Source organism: Mus musculus, chromosome Y (genome assembly GCF_000001635.26).
Source record: "Mus musculus strain C57BL/6J chromosome Y, GRCm38.p6 C57BL/6J".
NCBI lineage: Eukaryota > Metazoa > Chordata > Mammalia > Rodentia > Muridae > Mus > Mus musculus.
Genome location: NC_000087.7, coordinates 78,237,570 through 78,256,732, shown reverse-complemented (window position 1 = coordinate 78,256,732; position 19,163 = coordinate 78,237,570).

Genomic DNA, 19,163 nt, shown 5'->3' with positions numbered 1-19,163 from the left:
AGATAAATTTGTGACAACTGTGAGTCTAACTGGATGCTGAAAGACATCTCTGAATGACTAATACTTACTGAAATATTACTGTGCAATTAACATGTTATTGTTCAGAGAATAAGGGCAAAACAGTAATCTATTTATAGTACAGATGCAAGTTTTATTTCCAATATTTTAACTGTTTTTGACTAGATTCAGAACACAGACAAAGTTGGACTCCTGAATGTAGCACTAGTGTCCTTAAAGAATTGTTTTGTCTGTCACAGTTAGCAAGTTGGGTTCTTATTCATTTTCATATTTGGATTGCTTGTTGAAGGTCATATAAATCTCCTGAAGCACAACAGGATAATGGCTCACATCAGTGGCAACACATGGAAAATTCAGTTTATGTCCAATGATGCAGCTGGAATATAGTTGCACAGGATTGTTTATTAAACACTTAGTCAAGCTGATTCTTTGAAAGGTCATGTTTTATAGAAATTGGTACACTGAGAAAGTGTAAAATTGAGGCTATAAGTGAAGATCCTACTTTACTGACACAGAAACTTGTTTTGCCTGTTTTGTACACTTTGCCAGTTTTCTAAGAGCAGTTTTTGATCTTGCTGGATGAAAGGTGTTTATTTGGCTCCTCTCTTTGATTTTTGTGAAGGATTTCTGTTTCCCTTTGGCTATGCAGCAATAAAGGCTTGCATCATTCAGAAACTCAGGGACACTTTCTATCAACCAGTTATTTCCTTGTGCCATTGCCTCAGTGCTATGCCATAAGTTCTTTCTTCTTGGAATTCTTGAATGCTTTACCACCCCCTCTCTTTTTTTTTTAACTCCAACTTATCTCAGGAGTTTATATTTAAAAGCTATTTGCTGTCAGAATATCCACTCTTCTCCTACAATCTGGGTTAACTTGTATTCCTGGCTAATTCTGTATTAACTATTCTTATCTGAATTTCTAGTTGGTCTTTTGCTATCTCTGAAAACATTGAATTTAAGTAACAGAACAATCCTGCTAGGCATGAAGAACTTGCTGCATGGTAAAATGGGTAGGAAATTATATGTATCGATTCAGATAATATACACCTTTTGAGAATTAGCTGTGCAATCTTAATGTCAGAACAAAATAGCTTTCTGGATTTAAGTTACTGTTACTATGTTTCTTTCAGATAATCTATAAAGGCAAAATGAGTAGTGGTTTATAAATGGAGAAATGCTTGATTTAAGCATGGTGATATTGAAAAGAAAGTTCAATTTTTCACTTTGAAATTAAATCTATGAAGGTGATTACTTGACTTATGTTTTGAAAAGTTTTCTGTGAATTTTTCTAAATATTGGATATGTTTTTAAACATATCATTATTAATAACAGCATTATAATGTTGTTCAAATAAAATGACTTTTATTCATTGTAAATGTAATAATGAAAATAACTGAATAGGTTTGTAGCATTTAACACAGTAATTAATATTCTTTAATAAAGCTTTTAAAATCTATTCCTTTTCTTAAGTTTATTCTCTTACATGAACAAACAACTGAATGACCAGGAAAGACATAAGACCAAGTCTTTTTGTAAACTAAATTAATATCTTTTGACATTTGGCATGTTAAAAGCTTGACACTGGAAGTCAGTCAAACAAAATGTTGGTTTGGATATTTAATAGGGCCTTGGTGTACTTTCTTTTTCATGACTGGAGCTGTATTGATGACACCATTGTGCTTTTATGCTATTTCTCCTAGCAGAGTTTTGTGGGAACAGTAAGACACTCTTGTTTGTCCTGTCTTAATGTTTTCTTACAATTTATCTTCTTATGACTCCTCCTCATCCCTTCTCTCTTTCTCTCAGTCTCTGTCTTTCTGTTTTTCTGTGTCTCTGTCTATCTTTCTCTGTCTCTCTGTCTCTGTCTCTGTCTCTGTCTCTCTCTCTCTCTTTCTCTCTCTCTCTCTCTCTCTCTCTCTCTGTGTGTGTGTGTGTGTGTGTGAGTGTTTGTGTGTGTGTAGAGTGGATGAGGGAGAATGGAGGTGGATCTTAATGGCATGTATATATAATGTTTTTTCATGTATGAAGCTGTACATATATGTAAGTGTATATGTTCATGTGTGTGCATGTGCATGTACAGACCACATGTTAAAGCTGTGTAATTTGATGACTTTCACTCTGTTTACTGAGCAGGGTTTGGGTTGTCTAGCAAGGCAGCTTGACCCAGGATTTCCAGTCTTCCTCTGCTCAGAGTATAGGTGAGCAGACACACTCACTCACCACTGGGTACTGGGTTATCTGAACTCTTTTCCTCACATTTGTGTGGCAAGCACAATATCCCCTTAACTATTTCCCAGCTCCTATTATTTTTAAAAAAATGTTATTAGGAATTGGCTTTTACTTCCTTTATTTCTTTCTCAGCAAGTTCATTGATGGCATATATAAATATGTTGATTTTTTAATGTGACTTTGTATCACTCCAATTTGCTGAAACTGTTTGTATATAAGTTTTCTGTTGAAACTATTAAGGACAGGATTGCATTTTCTACAAATGGGGATCAATTGACTACTTCCTCTCCCATATGTATCCATGGTGGTATGTAAACATGGGCAGCACTGTGTAAATTAGTACACTGGTTTTCAAAACTAGACTTATGAGATAGTCTAGCTGTCACACACCAAGACAAATACTTAAAGATCCCACGTCCTACATCTGATATATGTTCAATGCATGTTTATTGCAATATTCACAATAGCTAGGAAATGGAACCGTTTCTTTTCCATTATGAACTTAATAGATGAAATGTGGTATATAGGGCCGGTGAGATGGCTCAGTGGTTGAGCGCTCTGACTGCTTTTCTGAAGGTCCAGATTTCAAATCCCAGTAACTACTAGGTGGCTCACAACCATCCATAATGAGATCTAATGCCTTCTCCTGGGGTACCTGAATAGAGCTGGAGTGTATATATATATATATATATATATATATATATGATATAATTTTAGTCAACTGAAAGGTAGCTTGCCACAGACAAACCTCACTTGGGTCCTTGCTCCATGGGCATATCTTGGATTCTGAGTAAAGGTGGGCAAGGATTTAACAAGAAGAGAGGCTGAGAAACAGACAAGACACAAAGGAGTGTGGATCTGAATGTAATTTGTCTCAAAGGGAGCAATAGTCTTATAAGTGACTTTTACACAAAATAGAGGAATGCCTACAAAGGACTGGCAGGGACCAATTGGGATAAAATTCAATGTTAAAAACTGGGATCAAAAGTAGCCTTCCCTAAGGTTTGCTTAATCTTAGAAGTCATAGGCAATGGTTTTGTGCCCTTGCAATAGTTCCTCTTCTAGTCTATCATATAATACCTCGGGCCCCTAGGTCATTGCAAATTCCTGTGTATGTTTGAAGCTCAAATATCTATAGTTCTAATTATCTATTCTGGTTTCTTCTTATAACACAACCTTTCTTATTCCTAGATAATAGTAAATTCTTGCATATGGTAGTAGTTTGCCCTGAGAATTCTAACTCTGTGGAACAGATAGTAATGCCTGATTTCTTTCATTATCTCTCTTACAGTACTAGAGGTAAATCTGAATGTCACTGAATAGGCAGCATCCTTGGTGAATTCAAAGACCATAGTTTGCTCAAGGAATGCCTAGGACAGGAATTCCTAGGTGAGGTATCTAACTTAGCAATATGTCAAAATCAATCCTTAGAGGCACTTACAAAAAAGCAATATTAAGGGAAAGCACACAGATCCATTTACCGACTAAAGCAAGGACATTGGAACATTCATTATACAGGTTACCATGAATACAGGAGACTAAGTTTCCGTGAAGTTTTCACCTCGGGACCATGTCTAGGCTTTTCGGCCTGTCAGGTGGGTCACTACTGGTGTGTTTGTAGCAGTAGCTGAAATCAAGGCATTTGGAGGAAAATGGATGGAAGGAGAGTGTTTTGTTAGGTGAGTTAACACAGATTTGGAATAAGGTAATTAACATAGTTTTGCTCTCATACGGGTTTGAGGCCATTTTTATATAATTTCGTGCATGTGTGAGGTTGAGTGATAGTATTCTCTTGCAGAAAGATAGAAAACCTAATATATTACTTATCATAATGAACATAAAGGGGAGTTAGCAATTGCTGTATTATTGCTGTGATCAACCACTATTACCAAGGCAATTAGTAGAAGGAAAGCTTTTTTTGTCTTATCATTCCAGAGGGATAAGACTTTATCATGATGCCACAACTCTTCCCTGCAGCAGAGCTGGTGCTCCAGAACTCCTCCCACATACAGAGATATCTTGACTACTAGGAGGTCTGTCATAGCCAAGCTCACAGATGAGATACCGCTTGCCACAATACTGTGCCTACCTGGGACCTCAAGGGGCCCAGTGAAAGCAAACCATATCTGTCTTGCCCTGGTAGAGATACATTTTCCTTCTGGCCGAAAACTCGGCCTGGGCCAGAGCCACTGCTCCAGATCCAGTCCCACAACCATCGACAACTTTGAGTCCTGGAAGCTCCACCACAACCAGTTCACAATCAGCTCGTTGGAGGAACAGGATCCAGTCAGAAACAATAAGGCCAGTAAAAATCTGAGATAAACAAATGGTGAGAGGCAAATATAAAAATTGCAAAAGACCCAAAAAACACTGAAAGTTTAAAAAAATCAAGAAAACCAAAAAAAGAATATATATATATATATATATATATATATATATATATATATATATATATATATATATATATATGACCCTAAAGCCCTAACAAAATATACCAAATTTCTAAAAAATAAAATAAAATAAACAATGACAAACAAACAAACAAAACAAAAGCCTTAAAAAAATAGAAATTAAAAAAAAATCCTAAAATCCTTTAAAAGCCCTAAAAGACCCTAATACCCTAAAATACTTTAAAATTCAAAAGAAATCAAGAAACATCCATCCCTCTCCAAATATAGACCTCAAGAAAACCCTAAAATCCCAAAAAATCCAGAAATATTTTTAAATCATAAAAAACTAAAACCCTACATAAAATCCCTGTCATTCAAGCCCCCCATCCTAAAAACTCTAAAATACTTAAAACTCCCTAAAAGACTCCTAAAATCTTAAAAAAGAAAACCCTAAAACACTTTAGAATCTTTAACCAAACACTAAAAGAGACCTAAAAAGCTTTTAAAATAACCTAAAATACTTTATATTTATCTATCTACCTATCTACCTTTCTACCTATCATCTACCTACCTACCTACCTAACTACCTACCTACCTACCCATCTTATCTATGTATCTTATCTTATCTATCTATATCTATCTATCTATCTATCTATCTATCTATCTATCTATCTATCTATCTATCTATCTATCTATCTATCTATCTACCTATCTACCTACCTACCTATCTATCTATCTATATACTTTTTACGGTTTTTCAAGACAGTGTTTCTCTGTGTAATTCTGCCTGTCCTGGAAATCACTTTTTAGACAAGGCTGGCCTTGAAATCAGAAATCTGCCTGCCTCTGCCTGCCATATGCTGGGATTAAAGCCATTGGACATCACAGAAAGGAGACCCGAAAATACTTAAACAAACAAACAAAACAAAAAATAAAACAAAAATACAAAACAAAACAAAACAAACAAACAAACAAAAAAACAGGAACTCTAAAAAGACCATTAAAAATTCTAAAAACACTTTAAAAATGCCCTAAAATTCCCCAAAATCCCAAGAACCCTAAAAAGACCTTAAAAATTGTAAAAGCAAAAAAAAAAAAAAAAAAAAAAAACACAAAAAACAAAACAAACAAACAACAACAACAACAACAACAACAACAACATGTCTTTAAAAAGTTGCCTGAAACACTGAGGAAACCCTAAAATTATTCTTTATATGAAAGAACCTTAAAAAAAATCCTAAAAGACATAATTAAAACTTTACAAACCCTAAAGAAAAATCTAAAATTCTAAAGAGAACTCAAGAAGTCTTACTAAAAAAACAAATGAAACAAAGAAACAAAATATAAAACAAACTAATGAAAAAAAAAAAACCTAAAACTCTAAAATAACCTTAAAAAAAATAGAACCCCAAAAAAGACACTAAAAACCGCAATGCCCAAAAACCCTGTGTACTGTGGCATGAGAATAGGCACACACGAATATATTAAATGAACAAATGAATTTGAATAAATAAATACAAATATTTTGACTTTAGGCCATGTTTCTGCTATAAGCATTAAAGTTGGCAAAATCAGAGCTGGCAAGAAGGCTCAGCAAGTCAAATTTCTTTTTTTGCTCCCTGGCATCTGGATTTCAAGGACTGAATCCATATGGGAGAAAGGTAGAATTTCACTGAGTTATTCTTATACACAATAAACAAGCAAAAATAATCAATCTGTAATAATTAAGGCCAAATGTTGGCTATTGCATTAACTGTGGTGGAATTAGAACTGGTTATGCTATAAATGTTGCTGAATTCCAAATTGGTTGATGAATGTGTTTTACTGGGATTCCTTACAGGAATAAGTGTGAGGGGTTACTTACAGGAGCAGAAATGACTCAGGGACAGCTGCACCACCAAACCCACCCCACTATGGTCCACAAAAACGGGAACCTGGAGAATAGAGCAGACAGCTCAACAGGTTGGAGAGAATCCTTTCAATGTAGCTCAGTGGATCTAAACCTCTTCCAGGCAAGGTAGCTCCAGCTCCCTCTTATTTCTGCTTCTTTCAGACAACTAGTCTCAACTTCACCAAGACTCTGTAAGACCCCCAAAGCTGGGCCTCCACTCAAGTCCCAGGATGAGCTGCCCAGCACCCCAAAGACTCAAGAGAAAACCACACCTAATGCAAACCTCAAGAGGTTTTATTATCAGGTAGCTGAGGAGGAACTCCTTCTGCCATGCAGGGCAGGGGAGTTTGACCCTGAGCAGTAACATTACAGGACTTTAACAGCTAGCTGAGGAATTGGAAGAAGTTGGAAGGAGAGTTGGCTATAGGTGGGGGTATAGTGGGGGAGTAGTCTGCACCTCCTCTCTATATCCATATCTTTGTAGGTCTTCCTACAATTATCGCATCTCTGGCTGTAAGGCACAGAAACAAAAAGCCTTTTGCTGGCAATAGAATACAAAGAGCTTCTTTCTGATGTTTATTTAGAGATCAAGGGAAAAAAAAAAGGTTGGGAAATGTCCAGGGGCTCTTCCTTCCAGGGATAAATGCTATAAGACAGGGTCTCACATACCCTACTCCTTCTAGTAAATAGTTCTAATATTAGAACTAGGAAAATTAAACCTCTGGCCCAGCTGTCAAATAAAGCCAACATGAGGTCACATCTTCAGAATTTGTTACATTGAGAGCCCCAGAAGCGCTTTAATGAGACTAAAGAGTTTCTCACCAGAGGTGGGATGGAGGGAGGAGGTTCAGTTCCTGAGCCAAGGCCAGTTAGTGCAAGCAGGGCTGGGTCAGTGGGCCTCGGTGGGGCCAATAGGAGGAGCCAGACACAGGCTGGAGGAGCAGCAGCAGAGCTTGTCACAAGCACCAGTTAGGGTCATTTTCGTCTGGGTTTATGGTTGTTAGAAAGGTGGTGTCAGGCCAGGATAGGATGCTCTATTTGAAATTGATGTGGTCCCATTGTGGTTCCTGGTACCTATGTATTGTTTGTTTGTTTGTTTGTGTGTGTGTGTCTGTGTGTGTGTCTGTGTGTCTGTGTGTCTTTGTTTGATTTTTTTTCAGCAATTCCCAGGAATCATTTTTGATCAGTTATAGGGCCTTCAAGTGAGCTGGCAGGGGTTGGGAAAAAGGAACACCAGGTCAAACATTCTCCCTGCTTCATTAGGTCTCCCATGGAGGAGTTCAAAGGGTGTAAGTATAAATTTCCCTGGGAACAAGGCGAAGGTTAGGAGTGTTGTCCAATCTTTTCTGCTGGTCTCTAAAGCCAATCTAGTTAAGGTTTACTTTAATGTTCTCTTTATCTGCTCTACCTGTCCTGAAATCTGGGGTCTATAAGCAATTGTCTTATCTGAGCAACGAAGGAGGGGATGTTGTCTGATGAAATTACCTTAGGGATGTCAAATATTGGGAAAATTTCCTCTAATATCTTCTTTACCATGACATTGGTGGTCTCCTTCTTAGTGTGGAAGGCTTCCATTCACCCTGAAAAAGTGTCTAAAAAAACTAATAAATATTTATTACTGTACTTGGCTGGATTAACGTCAGTAAAATTTATTGCCCAGTATGCCCCTAGTGTGTCACCTCTTAGCTGCTTTCCCGGGGCGAAGCCTGAATTTTAACTGTTAGCAACAGAGTATTCCCGGAAGACTGACAAGGGAATAAAACACCCAGGTCTAAGTGCATTTTGAGGTGAGGTCTGATGCCCTTGAAGGCCTCTTTGTTCATGGGGTATTATCATACCCCAATAGGAGTCGCACCAGCTTTGAGCATCACAACGTTGGGGGCACCCTTTTTGTCATTTTTATACCTGCAGTCTCTGGCCAGGCTTGAGGATATCTCTCTAACCAGTTCCCTTCTAGAACTTTTCTCTAACAGGTTTGAGGCTCACTTTATCTATATTAGTTTTCTGATTTTCAAGCTAAAATTATAGAGATGGTGGAATCCAAGAGACTGAAGTTCCTTCTGAAAAGAAACTTATGTGGGCTTTTATTTTGATAGTAAGTCTCTCCCCAACAATGGGGTGGAGCATTCAGGAATGATGAGAAAGTAATGAGTTACTTGGCTTCTTCTTAAATCAACTTTATTATCAGTGGTCCAAGAGTATGGATTCTGACAAGTAGCCACTATTACTACAGTTTTCTTGTTCTTCAATTTCCCCAGTGGCTCTTTCAGGACTAAAAATTCTGCTCTGGTATCAACAAGGAAATATGTTGTGGTCGCCTCCACAGTTAGGATTACCCTAGGCTCGGGGAGGGGGGCCTGAGGCCCATCTGCCCTAGGCATTGTCATCTGGGTTAAGGACCTTGGGAGGACTGATATCTATTTTTTTGGGGGGGGCAGTCTTTTGCCCAGTGTCCATTTTTTTTTATTGGTCCTTATCTAGAGGTGGTTGCGAAGGTCCTCTGGAGTTTTGACATCTTCTTGGTGCTGTGTTACCCAGGTACACTGTCTGCCTACATCCTCCTCCCTTTCTATAATATTCCTTATCACCTGGAATTATGTCTAAAACCCTAGTTAAATTTCTTACAGCCTTCTATCTCGTATAATTTATCTTTTTTCAGACTCTCTCTTTACTCTTTCTCTTTTTTCTTCTCCAGTCTCTCTCTTATAGTACACTTTCTCTGTCTCCTTAACCAGATCTTTCAAAGATAATATTTGCAGACTCTATAGACACTGTAACCTTTTAATGTCAGAAGCAGACTGGCCAATGAAAGCCATGGCCATAGCTGCCTGCTGGCCCTCTGATGTAGGGTCAAAGTGAGTGTAAGGCCTGTATGGTTCTAAGAGGTGCTCAAAAAAACACTGCTGGGTGCTACTTTTCCTCTTGTAGGATCCCTCTTACCTTGGCCAAATTAGTGGGGCACCTGCCAGCTCCTTTCATCCCTGTTACTAGAGCCCAGAGGAAAACTGTCAACTGCCCCCTACTGTGAGGACTTTCAGGGTCCCAGTCAGGACTTGTCAGAGGCAAGCCTGCATCTATTTCATTCAGAAGATGTGACAGCCATTCATTGACCCCTAGCATGTTCTTTCTGGCCTCCAGCAGTATCTTTTTTTTCTCCTCTGTGGTGAAAAGAATGCTCAAATTCTGTTGACAGTTATCCCTAGTGGGCTGATGAGAGAACATGAGAGATTACATTAGATGAGTATGGCTAGAGGGATTTCCAGAAAAGGGGGCATGATATGCCTTCAAATTATAGGATCAGTAGAGGAAAATGGCCAGTACTAAAGGGACTGCAGTTGTCTGGGTTCTGATGGAGGAGGGCCGTAAGTATATAAAGGCAGCACTGTGCAGTCTGTTTCCTCTAGGTTCCGAGCTCAACAGCCTCAGGTTCCAGCTGCTGGTCCCACCCCCACATCTCCAGCGGCACCTCAGACATGTTGAGAGGTCTGGGAGGGGACGAGTTGGGGATATGGTGGTAGGGTGTTATGCCATTGTGGAGGTTCTTCTAACTCTGGATATATCTTTGTGGGAGCCAGGGTTGCAGTTCAGACTCCACTATTTTTATCTCAGTTTTTTTTTCTCTGAGTGGCAGAGAGTTAGGTCTCAGGAGTCTGGCTTTTTCCACTGAACTCAAGGTTTCAACAAGGATGGGGGGGATCCTTGGCTAAATTTTTTTAGATGAGATTCTATGGCACTTGATTTGGTTGAGACCCTGGTCCCCTCTGCCTAAACAACATTTTTAAGGGCAGAAATCACAATCAAATCAAGAGTGTCCTCTGGTGTTAAACCAACACCAAAAGCGTGCCATTCCCTAGAGCAGAAAGTTCTTCAAAATCTCTTTCTGACATCTACAGACGGGTTGTGAATCCTAGTCTTAATTTCAGTCCAAATCACAAGACTCATACGAGGGGAGTGCTAAGAGTCTGTCTCATTGTCAGAGTCACATTCAGGGAGACAAACAAGATATACACACAATAAATTACGATAACTGCAACCAGTACCCAATCAGACAGCCGAGTAAGCACACTCTTAACTTTGCACCCAGTAACAGAAACAGATGACTGAGTGAGCACACTCTCACTTGGCACCCAGTAACAGAAATGGATTGCTGAGTGAGCACCTTTCAATTGGCACACAGTAACAGAAACAGATGGTTGAGTGAGCACCACTCAATTAGCACCTAGTAACAGAAACAGACGGGTGAGTGAGCACAGTCTCAATTGGCTCCCCGATGGGAAATACCCAGGCATCCCTGGAGCTCCCTCAGACCTTCTGGGATGTCTCCCAGGTTGGCAGGCAGTTACTCCTGACACGTCTGTCAGTAACACTCCCCTCCATCCCAGACAGGGAATTTGTTGCTCTCATGTGCACAGGCTACTGTAAACTAAGAATACAAAATTCAAAAAAAGCCTGCAGACAAAGACATAGACAAAGACATAGACAAAGGCAGGATCTTACCTCTCAGCGGGGATTTCTGAGAACTGGGGTAGGCCACAAATCTCAGCAAATGAGCACCCACATGTAAGACCACCAAAAGCTGGGCCTCCACTCAAGTCCTAGGATGAGCTGGCCAGCACCCCAAAGACTCAAGAGAAAACCCCCCCTGATGCCAAATTCAAGAGTTTTTACTAAATCTAGCTGAGAACAAACTCCTTCTGCCTTGCAGGGCAGGGGAGTTTGACCCTGAGCAGTAAGAACAGGGGGTTTTAACAGCTAGATGAAGAATTGGGAGGAGTTGGGAGGAGAGTTCGGAGGAGATGGGGAGAGTTGGGAGGAGTTGGGAGTAAACTTGGCTATGGGTGGGGAGTAGTCTGCATATCCTCTCTATCTCCATATCCCTATAGGTCTTCCTACAATTATCACATCTCTGGCTGTAAGGCACAGAAACAAAAAGGCTTTTTGCTGGCTATAGAGAACAAAGAGCTTCTTTCTGAATGTATTTTAGAGATTAGGGAAAACAAGGTTGGGGATTGTCCAGGGTTTTACCTTCCAGGGAGAAATGCTCTAAGCCTTGGCCTCATATTTCTCTTTTGTACCTCATCTTTCTGCATATGAGAGGGACTCTCAGCTTTTATTCCTTTCTCTGGCAGGGAGAAGCCTACTGACTTTTGTCAGTTTGAGGGACTCCTTGAAGCTCTTTGAAGGTGTTTGCCTTCCTGCTTAAAGAGCTTCCTGGATTTCTTTTGAGTTGTTTATCTCTCTGCTTAAGGAGCTTCCTGTAGGGTGGAAGGTTTCAATCCTCTGAGGATACTATTATACAAATGTATATTAAGGGCTTTTGGAGTTATAGTAGTAATAAATTCAATGTTTCTTGTATTGTACAGTTAATAATTTTATGTCACAAAATAATATTATACTAATAATTATTTAAACTGTGTCTTATACTGCTAATATGGTTTCACATATACATGGGAGTTTGGTAGCCTCAGGACTCTGTCCAGGTAGCTGGATCATGTTAATGAATTTTACACTCAGATTGCCATTCATTTTATTTTTAGTTGCCAATTTCAAGGGCACACCATTTACTTTGCGACTACCAGTACTTTAGATTTTTTTTTTATTTTCATGACAGGGTTTCTGTGTATACCCCCAGCTGTCCTGAAACACACTTTGAACAGCAGCCTGGCCTCGAACTCAAAAATCTGCCTGCCTCTGCCTCCAAAGTGCTGGGATTAAAGTCGAGTGCCACCACCACCTGGCTAGTACTTTAGATTTCTAAATGGTCCCCTCTGGTAAGTTGGAACAGGAAGAAAATTGTACAGCTAGTCCCCAAAACACACAATCCTGATTAGGTGAGAAAAAGTATAATCGAGGCTGTGTACCCAACATATCCAGTATAGCCCACAAAGGGCATGGTACCTGATACCTGCATTGACATTTTTTTCGGTCCTGTCAGAGATTAGAGAAACTAGACAAGGAATAGATGTTTTGTTCAAAGTGGTTTGGGAATCCACACCATTGAATTTCCCAAGTGACTGCATTAAAGAATGTTTGGCCCAGGCATGTGGGGCTTCCAGCTGAAGTTTAAATCACCCTTCCATTAGGTAGGTCAGTTTTCCCCAACAACTTAAGTATTAGTTCAATTTTGGTTTTGGTTTTGTCCAGGATCTCATTATGTAGGTCAGAGTAATCTGGAACACACTGTGTAAACCAGGCTAGCCTCAAAATCACAGAGGATTCTGACTCTGGAGTGCTTAGGTTTAAACACATGTGCTATTACCACTCCTAGTCCCAATAATTGAAGTTTTAGTGAGTCAAGTTTTGTAGCAGGACCGGGGAACCTTGTCTCATACAAAGGATTACAGGAATCCAGTTCTTTTTTTTTTTTTTTATCTATCCAGGCCATAGTTCTTCCATGTTAGTTTTTTCACATGCATGGCCAAAATACACCCTTAGCTACTGGACTCTAGTGTCTACCAGGATGCCGCACATGCACACTGTAGTGAAGTCTGCTTGGCAGTCCAAGAGCCCTGGAAGCACTCATGAGTCAAAGAGTTTCAAAATGAACTCAACTCCTGGAGCTTTGGCATTCTCATAACCCACATATTCATACCCTATCCCCTTGTTAGTCTGGTGTACAGATCCATGTGCTCTCTTTTAGTAATATCTTATTATAAGTGCCTTTTAAGATTGATTTCTGACATAGCTAAGCCTTTGCCAGTGTTCCAATGTCCTAGAAAGTCCTTGAGCTGACCATGGGTTTGGAATTCAATGTTGCCTATTCAGTGACATTCAGAATTGCCTTTGGTATTACACTATCACTTAGAATAAAAGCCAAATCACTCCCACATACAGGAATTTACAATGGTTTAGGCAGTAGATCTGGCTGTGGTTTTAGGGTAATGAGATGGTTAGCTAGAGCCAAACTCCCTAATTAGAAATATGACTTGGGTGTGAAAGCCATTGCCCTAGGAGTGTAAGACCTCACACCTGGCTTCTAAGACTTTAGGTGACCTTAGATAGGGCTGACTTTGTCTCAGTTGTTTTATTGACCAGTTCCTGCCTGTCTTTGTGTTTACATTCCTCTGTTTTGTGTAAGAGCCATTAAGCACCCAGTAACCTCATTTGTACTTTGCCAATGTGTCACCTAACTTCCCTATTTTCTTGTGTATAAAAAGTTTGATGCTCAATTTGACAAATGACATTCAGATAGTACACAATCTCACGTGTTCATCTTTCTGTCATTCGCAGACTCTTTGCCCATCTCGGACTAGTGACTCTTTCCATGCAGAAAGAGGGACCCAGAGGGTCTGTGGCAACAGGACCAAAAACAGATTTCTTGCTATGGGAGCAATGAGAAATGGGCTAATTTTTATTTCCTCATGAAAAGAATGGAAGATCTGGATGTCACTTAATGCATGATAGAAACTCTCTTGACATTTAACACAGACCCTGTGATCGTGCCCTTTCCAATCTGCCAGCCAGTATTCTGTCAGGGGTTTCTTAAGTTAGTGATATTGAAATTAGAATGTTTCCAGGTCCCTAGTTGACAGTCTGATGCAGAAGGCTCCTTTTGAAGGAGCACCAATTTTGCACTTGTAGTGCCAGGTTGTTCATAAGATGTGCTTCCAGTAGGAAATGTAAAAATGGGCTTTAGGGGTACATCTGGCCAGAGTTGAAGGATGTTCACATATATAGTTATCATTTAGCCTGTATGCCCACTCTGAGTGCTACCACTGACTCAATGAAGTTGATCAGCCATAATCTAGGTTTGCAGAGACATATAAAATTATTGACACTGGTTGTCCTAGGTTAGAGAATAGTAACTTTTGGATCATTTGTCCCTGTCCTAAGGGATGGCTCTGGTCGTCTTGTCATTCCACTGTTGGGGAAAACTGCATATCAAAAAATAATGTCTCCCATGTTGGTAGATGGAGTTTGTGATTTTTTTTATACTTGAAAAGTGGATGTGACAAATGAAGCTGGGTCCAAGTAAATCCTTATCCCAAATGAGTCAGACAAATACAGTAGATAACAGAATTAGCAGGCTGGGCCCACAAAGCAGGGGAAGATCAGTCCAAGCAAGTAGTTAAAAAAAAAAATCTGTTCATGCTGTAGGCAGCCAGCACCTAAAAGATGGTGCTGGTCTCCGGTACACCATCGCAGTAAACAACACCACTGAGCAGGTGCTAGACCAAATCTGGCACCAACCCCTCCTGAGTGGGTGCATGCAAATTAACATGTCTGCAGACTGACCAACCCTAGCAGGACGCATAGCCCTCCCCAGTGCTGGGGTGTATTTAAGCAGTCCTCCCTGGGTTCCTGGGGTTCCTGTGGCATTGAGGCATTCCTGCTCTTAAGCTGTTGAAAAGAATTCAACTGTGTTGAATTCTCTTTACCAGGAAGAGGTAGGCGAAACATCACCCCAGCAATTGTGTTCCTCTTTTCTTGCCTTTGGGAGGGCCTCAGCAAACCTAGCGTTTTCTGAGCTTCCTAAAACTTGGAAGTTTTATTTGCTTCTGAGTTGTAGGATCCTCCATCCTCCTTATAGGAAAAAATGTATGAGAATTTTGCTTCCTGTAAAAACCCAGCAATGTTATATGTGTAGTTTTTTTTTTATTTTGTTTTGTTTTAATCTCATGTCTGTCCCCAGCTGCAGATAGTTTTTGTTTGAAATTCTAGTGATTCTTGAGAGTGAATAAAAGAAAGAGCTCCTGAGAGGACCTAGGGCAGATGCTGCTCCTGCTGCACCTGCTTTTGTTATCACAGGATTAAATGAGCAATGCTCTTGTCAATGGAGCAAGTTTGTGGATTTATTTGTGTCAAAGGGCACTGATGGACATACATTGTTGCAAGGAGAAAAACAAGTGCATAATTTAGCATTCTTAGTGATTAGGTAAGGTTAGGTTATCTGAATTTATCTGAAGGCCAAGCCAAATGAAATGTTGTTTTGATTCCTTTTTGGGAATACAAAAATCCATGTCTCAAACTAATATTTATAGATTTTGTCAGTTGCTTTTAATGTGTTAGTGTTATGAAATATTACATGGCAAGGGAATACATTTGCTGGACCCATGCATGTTGTGACCTTCAGAAATTACACCACGGAACAGACCTGGTATAAAGGGAATGATTGGGAGAGGGTAGAGGAGTGAGGAAATGGGGGAGGTATAGAGGCATAGAGGCAGAAACAAAACCATTAGGTCAGAAAAATGTGGGGCAAAGAACAGATAGAGGGCTAGCTGAAAACAAAGAGAGAGACAGAGCTATAGAAACAAGAACAATGGGAACAGAGAGGTTGGGCCTAGAACAGAGAGAGGGGGCTAATCTGTCCTTTTATCCTGCCTTGAAGTTAGCAGTTTAGTTTCTTTCAAGAAAGAAATATACTTTCTATGAATTTTGTAAGTTAACAGGAAATATTTTCATCTCTGAGAGCAATGTTAATTTTAAAGTGTTTATAGGAAATTTTTGTGGGACTACTTTCTTAAGAACAATATAAGCCAGGTATGTTGTCACATACCTGTAATAATACCTACATGGAATGCTGAGATCACCTGGAACCTAAACATTCTAGAACTTCTTGGACAATACACAACATACTATGTGCCTATTTCAAAAATGAAATGAAGTGAAATAAAATCAACCCAATGTACCTTCTTTATTTGTATCTCTTACCTTTGGAAACTAATAAGATAATGAATCAAAAAATAAATAAATTTCAATTATCTGTATGAATGAAAACAATTTTAAATGTTAAGAAGGTTAAAAAAATCACTACAGTGATGGGGAGGAAAGAGCCTGGGTGGGAAATGGGACAAGAAGGTGAACATGATCAGGTATTATGTGTGTGGGGAACATAACTGAAGTGCTGAGGAAAAGCAAAAAGAATGGAAACAGGCAACTTTTTGAGGTAGGAGGTGAGAAAACCCTCGGTTATATCAGAGACCTGGGAGGTGAGAGACCCTAAGGACTCAAAGGGAGGGACCTTAGAAGAAATGCCCTACAGTGGGGAGAGGGAACTTGTAGAGTCCTCCTCCAGTGGAGGGACAGGACATCAAGTGTAAAGATTGAGTTACCATCCCACAGTAAAAAGCTCTAACCCAGAATTGTTCCTGTCTGAAAGAACTGCAAGGAAAAAACATGGAGAAAAGCCTAAAGAAAAGGAGATCCAGTGACAAGACCAAATTGTGATAAAGCTCAAGGAGAGGCATCAAGGCCTGACACTATTACTGATGCTATTCTGTGCTCACAAAAAATGGGCTTATCATGACTGCTCTCTGAAAGACCAAACCAGCAGGTGAAAGAGTCAGATGCTCAAATTTATATGCAACAAATAGACAGAAGCTGGGAACCCCTGTGGATGAATTGGGGAAAAGCTGGAAGAAGCTGAGGAAGAGGTCTACCCGGTAGGAGGACCAACAATCTCAAATAACCTGGACCTCCCAGGATGTCTCAGACACTGAGCCAGCAACCAGGCTTCATACACCAGATGATATAAAGCCACCAACACATATACAGAAAAGGACTGCCAGGTCTGGACTCAGTCAGATGAGGTCCATCTAATCCTCAAGAGACTTCAGGCCCCAGGGAGCAGGGAGGTCTGGTGGAGAGGGGACAGGATGGTGGGGACATACTCTTGGAGATGGGGATTGTGGGCTTGGGGCCCTGGGAGCATGGGGGCATATAGGCAGGAGATATGGGGTGTGGAACAGTAAGAGGGGGAACTAGGAGAAGAATAAAATCTCGACTTTAAAAAAAGTATAAGAATAAATTTTAAATAATTCAACTATATTAGTGTGTGGAATTTCAGTCCACGGGACTATATACCATTCACATATTCATTTAGATTTCCTTTGGAAGTTAATATAAAGATGCACTTACACTTAAACAAGAAAATGATTAAAGATATTTAAAAATAAAGAAGTTCTATTTTAACTCTAAAGGTATAACTGCTAGTTAACTTTGTAATCACATCACTGGGATTAACTTCCTTCTCAGAATCATCAGAATAACAAGGATTAAAGAAACTTTAAAACTCTGTTTCATAGGAAACAAAAAAGTTAGAGATTTTTTTATTTGTTTTATATATATACCAGCAAGTGAAAATTTTTCATGCTTCATTTTTCTGAAGATGGGAAAGTAGAAGAGTACTTCAGATTATTCTCCATGATGGCTCTTTCAAACATAGACATTTTTTTTTCTCAGTTCACCATCTACACCAAAAAGCATATCTTAGTTCTTGGTCCCCAAGTTCATCAAAACCTAAAACAGAAAAGTACCTCTTATTAAATAAATTCCCAAGGATACAAATATGAAAGATTCTGTGCAGATGATGTATAGGGTAAAGGTTAAGGTCAGGATTAGGATTAGGGTTAGTGTTAGGGTTATGTTTAATAAAGCAGGATAATTATAGTGTTATTAAAGTATGAGGTACATCTGAGGTCAAATTCCCATTTTATTATTTTATATCTTTAATAATTCATACAAAGCCATTAGGATTTTATGGATAATAGCAGTCATTTCAGTAAGAAATAATTCAAAATAATAAGTAGTTAAAACTTTATGATTATTAAAACATATTTAGATTCCTAAGGTCATTTTATGGACCATGTGCAACATACCTCCATGGACTTCTCATGCATTTCTTTAACTGCTTCCAGGGTTTGGTTCTGACTACATTTGGACAGTTTCAATGCTTGTTGTTCTTTTTGACAACTATTCTACAAATGTAAAAGGAAAACATTAGTATAACAATTCTGTTTATTTTTGTTGTTACTGCCATGCAACATGCATGGTAGTCTAACAATAAAACACTAAATGTATATCTAATACTAAAACATTTATGTGAGCAAAAATAATTCTATATGAAAGTTAAAAGGAATAGTTTTCCAACTGATTTAAAATTTTAACAACTATTTTGACTAAATATATATATATATTTACAATAATATGAAATAACATTATGCTACCAATTGTGGAGTAGGAATTTTTTTTAATGTGAAAGAGTTTTTCATAATGCACAGACTGGCCTTAGCCTCCCAAGTTCTTATGTTTATAGGCATGCACCATGTATACATGAACTCGGTAAAATCCTAGTCTTGGAAGCTTAGATTGGTTTTCTCTAGATTCCAATCTCAAGCAACATATAGAAGTAGTAACATAAAGTTCTCATTGTATTCTTTAGGGTTGTGCACAACCATGATAATTTGCATTTAAAAAAAATTAAGACAAGCCCTTTACACCTTTTCACCTTGGGCTACTACAATCCTGTTTTGCCCTTTATTCACTGTGATCAATTTTTTACCTCACATTTGCACTCAAATCATCATAATTAAGTAAAATTACCTCTAATTTGCAATGCTTATCTTTAAAAAAAGTGCACCTGCATACATTTGGAGACAAAGGGTTAATATTGGGTGTCATCTTTGATTTCACAGTACTGTTTCAGAGACAGAATCTCACTAAACCTAGAGCTCATCATTTATGCTACACCTGGTGGCTACAAAGATCTGGAGATCTTCTTTTCTCTGAACTAAATCTGAGATTGGTTGTTTTAAAATGCTCACAACCACACCAATTTTTTTTTGTTGTTGTGGTGGTGGTTTGTTTTTAGTGTTGCTAGTTTGTTGTTGTTTATTTTGTTGTTGTTGGTGGTG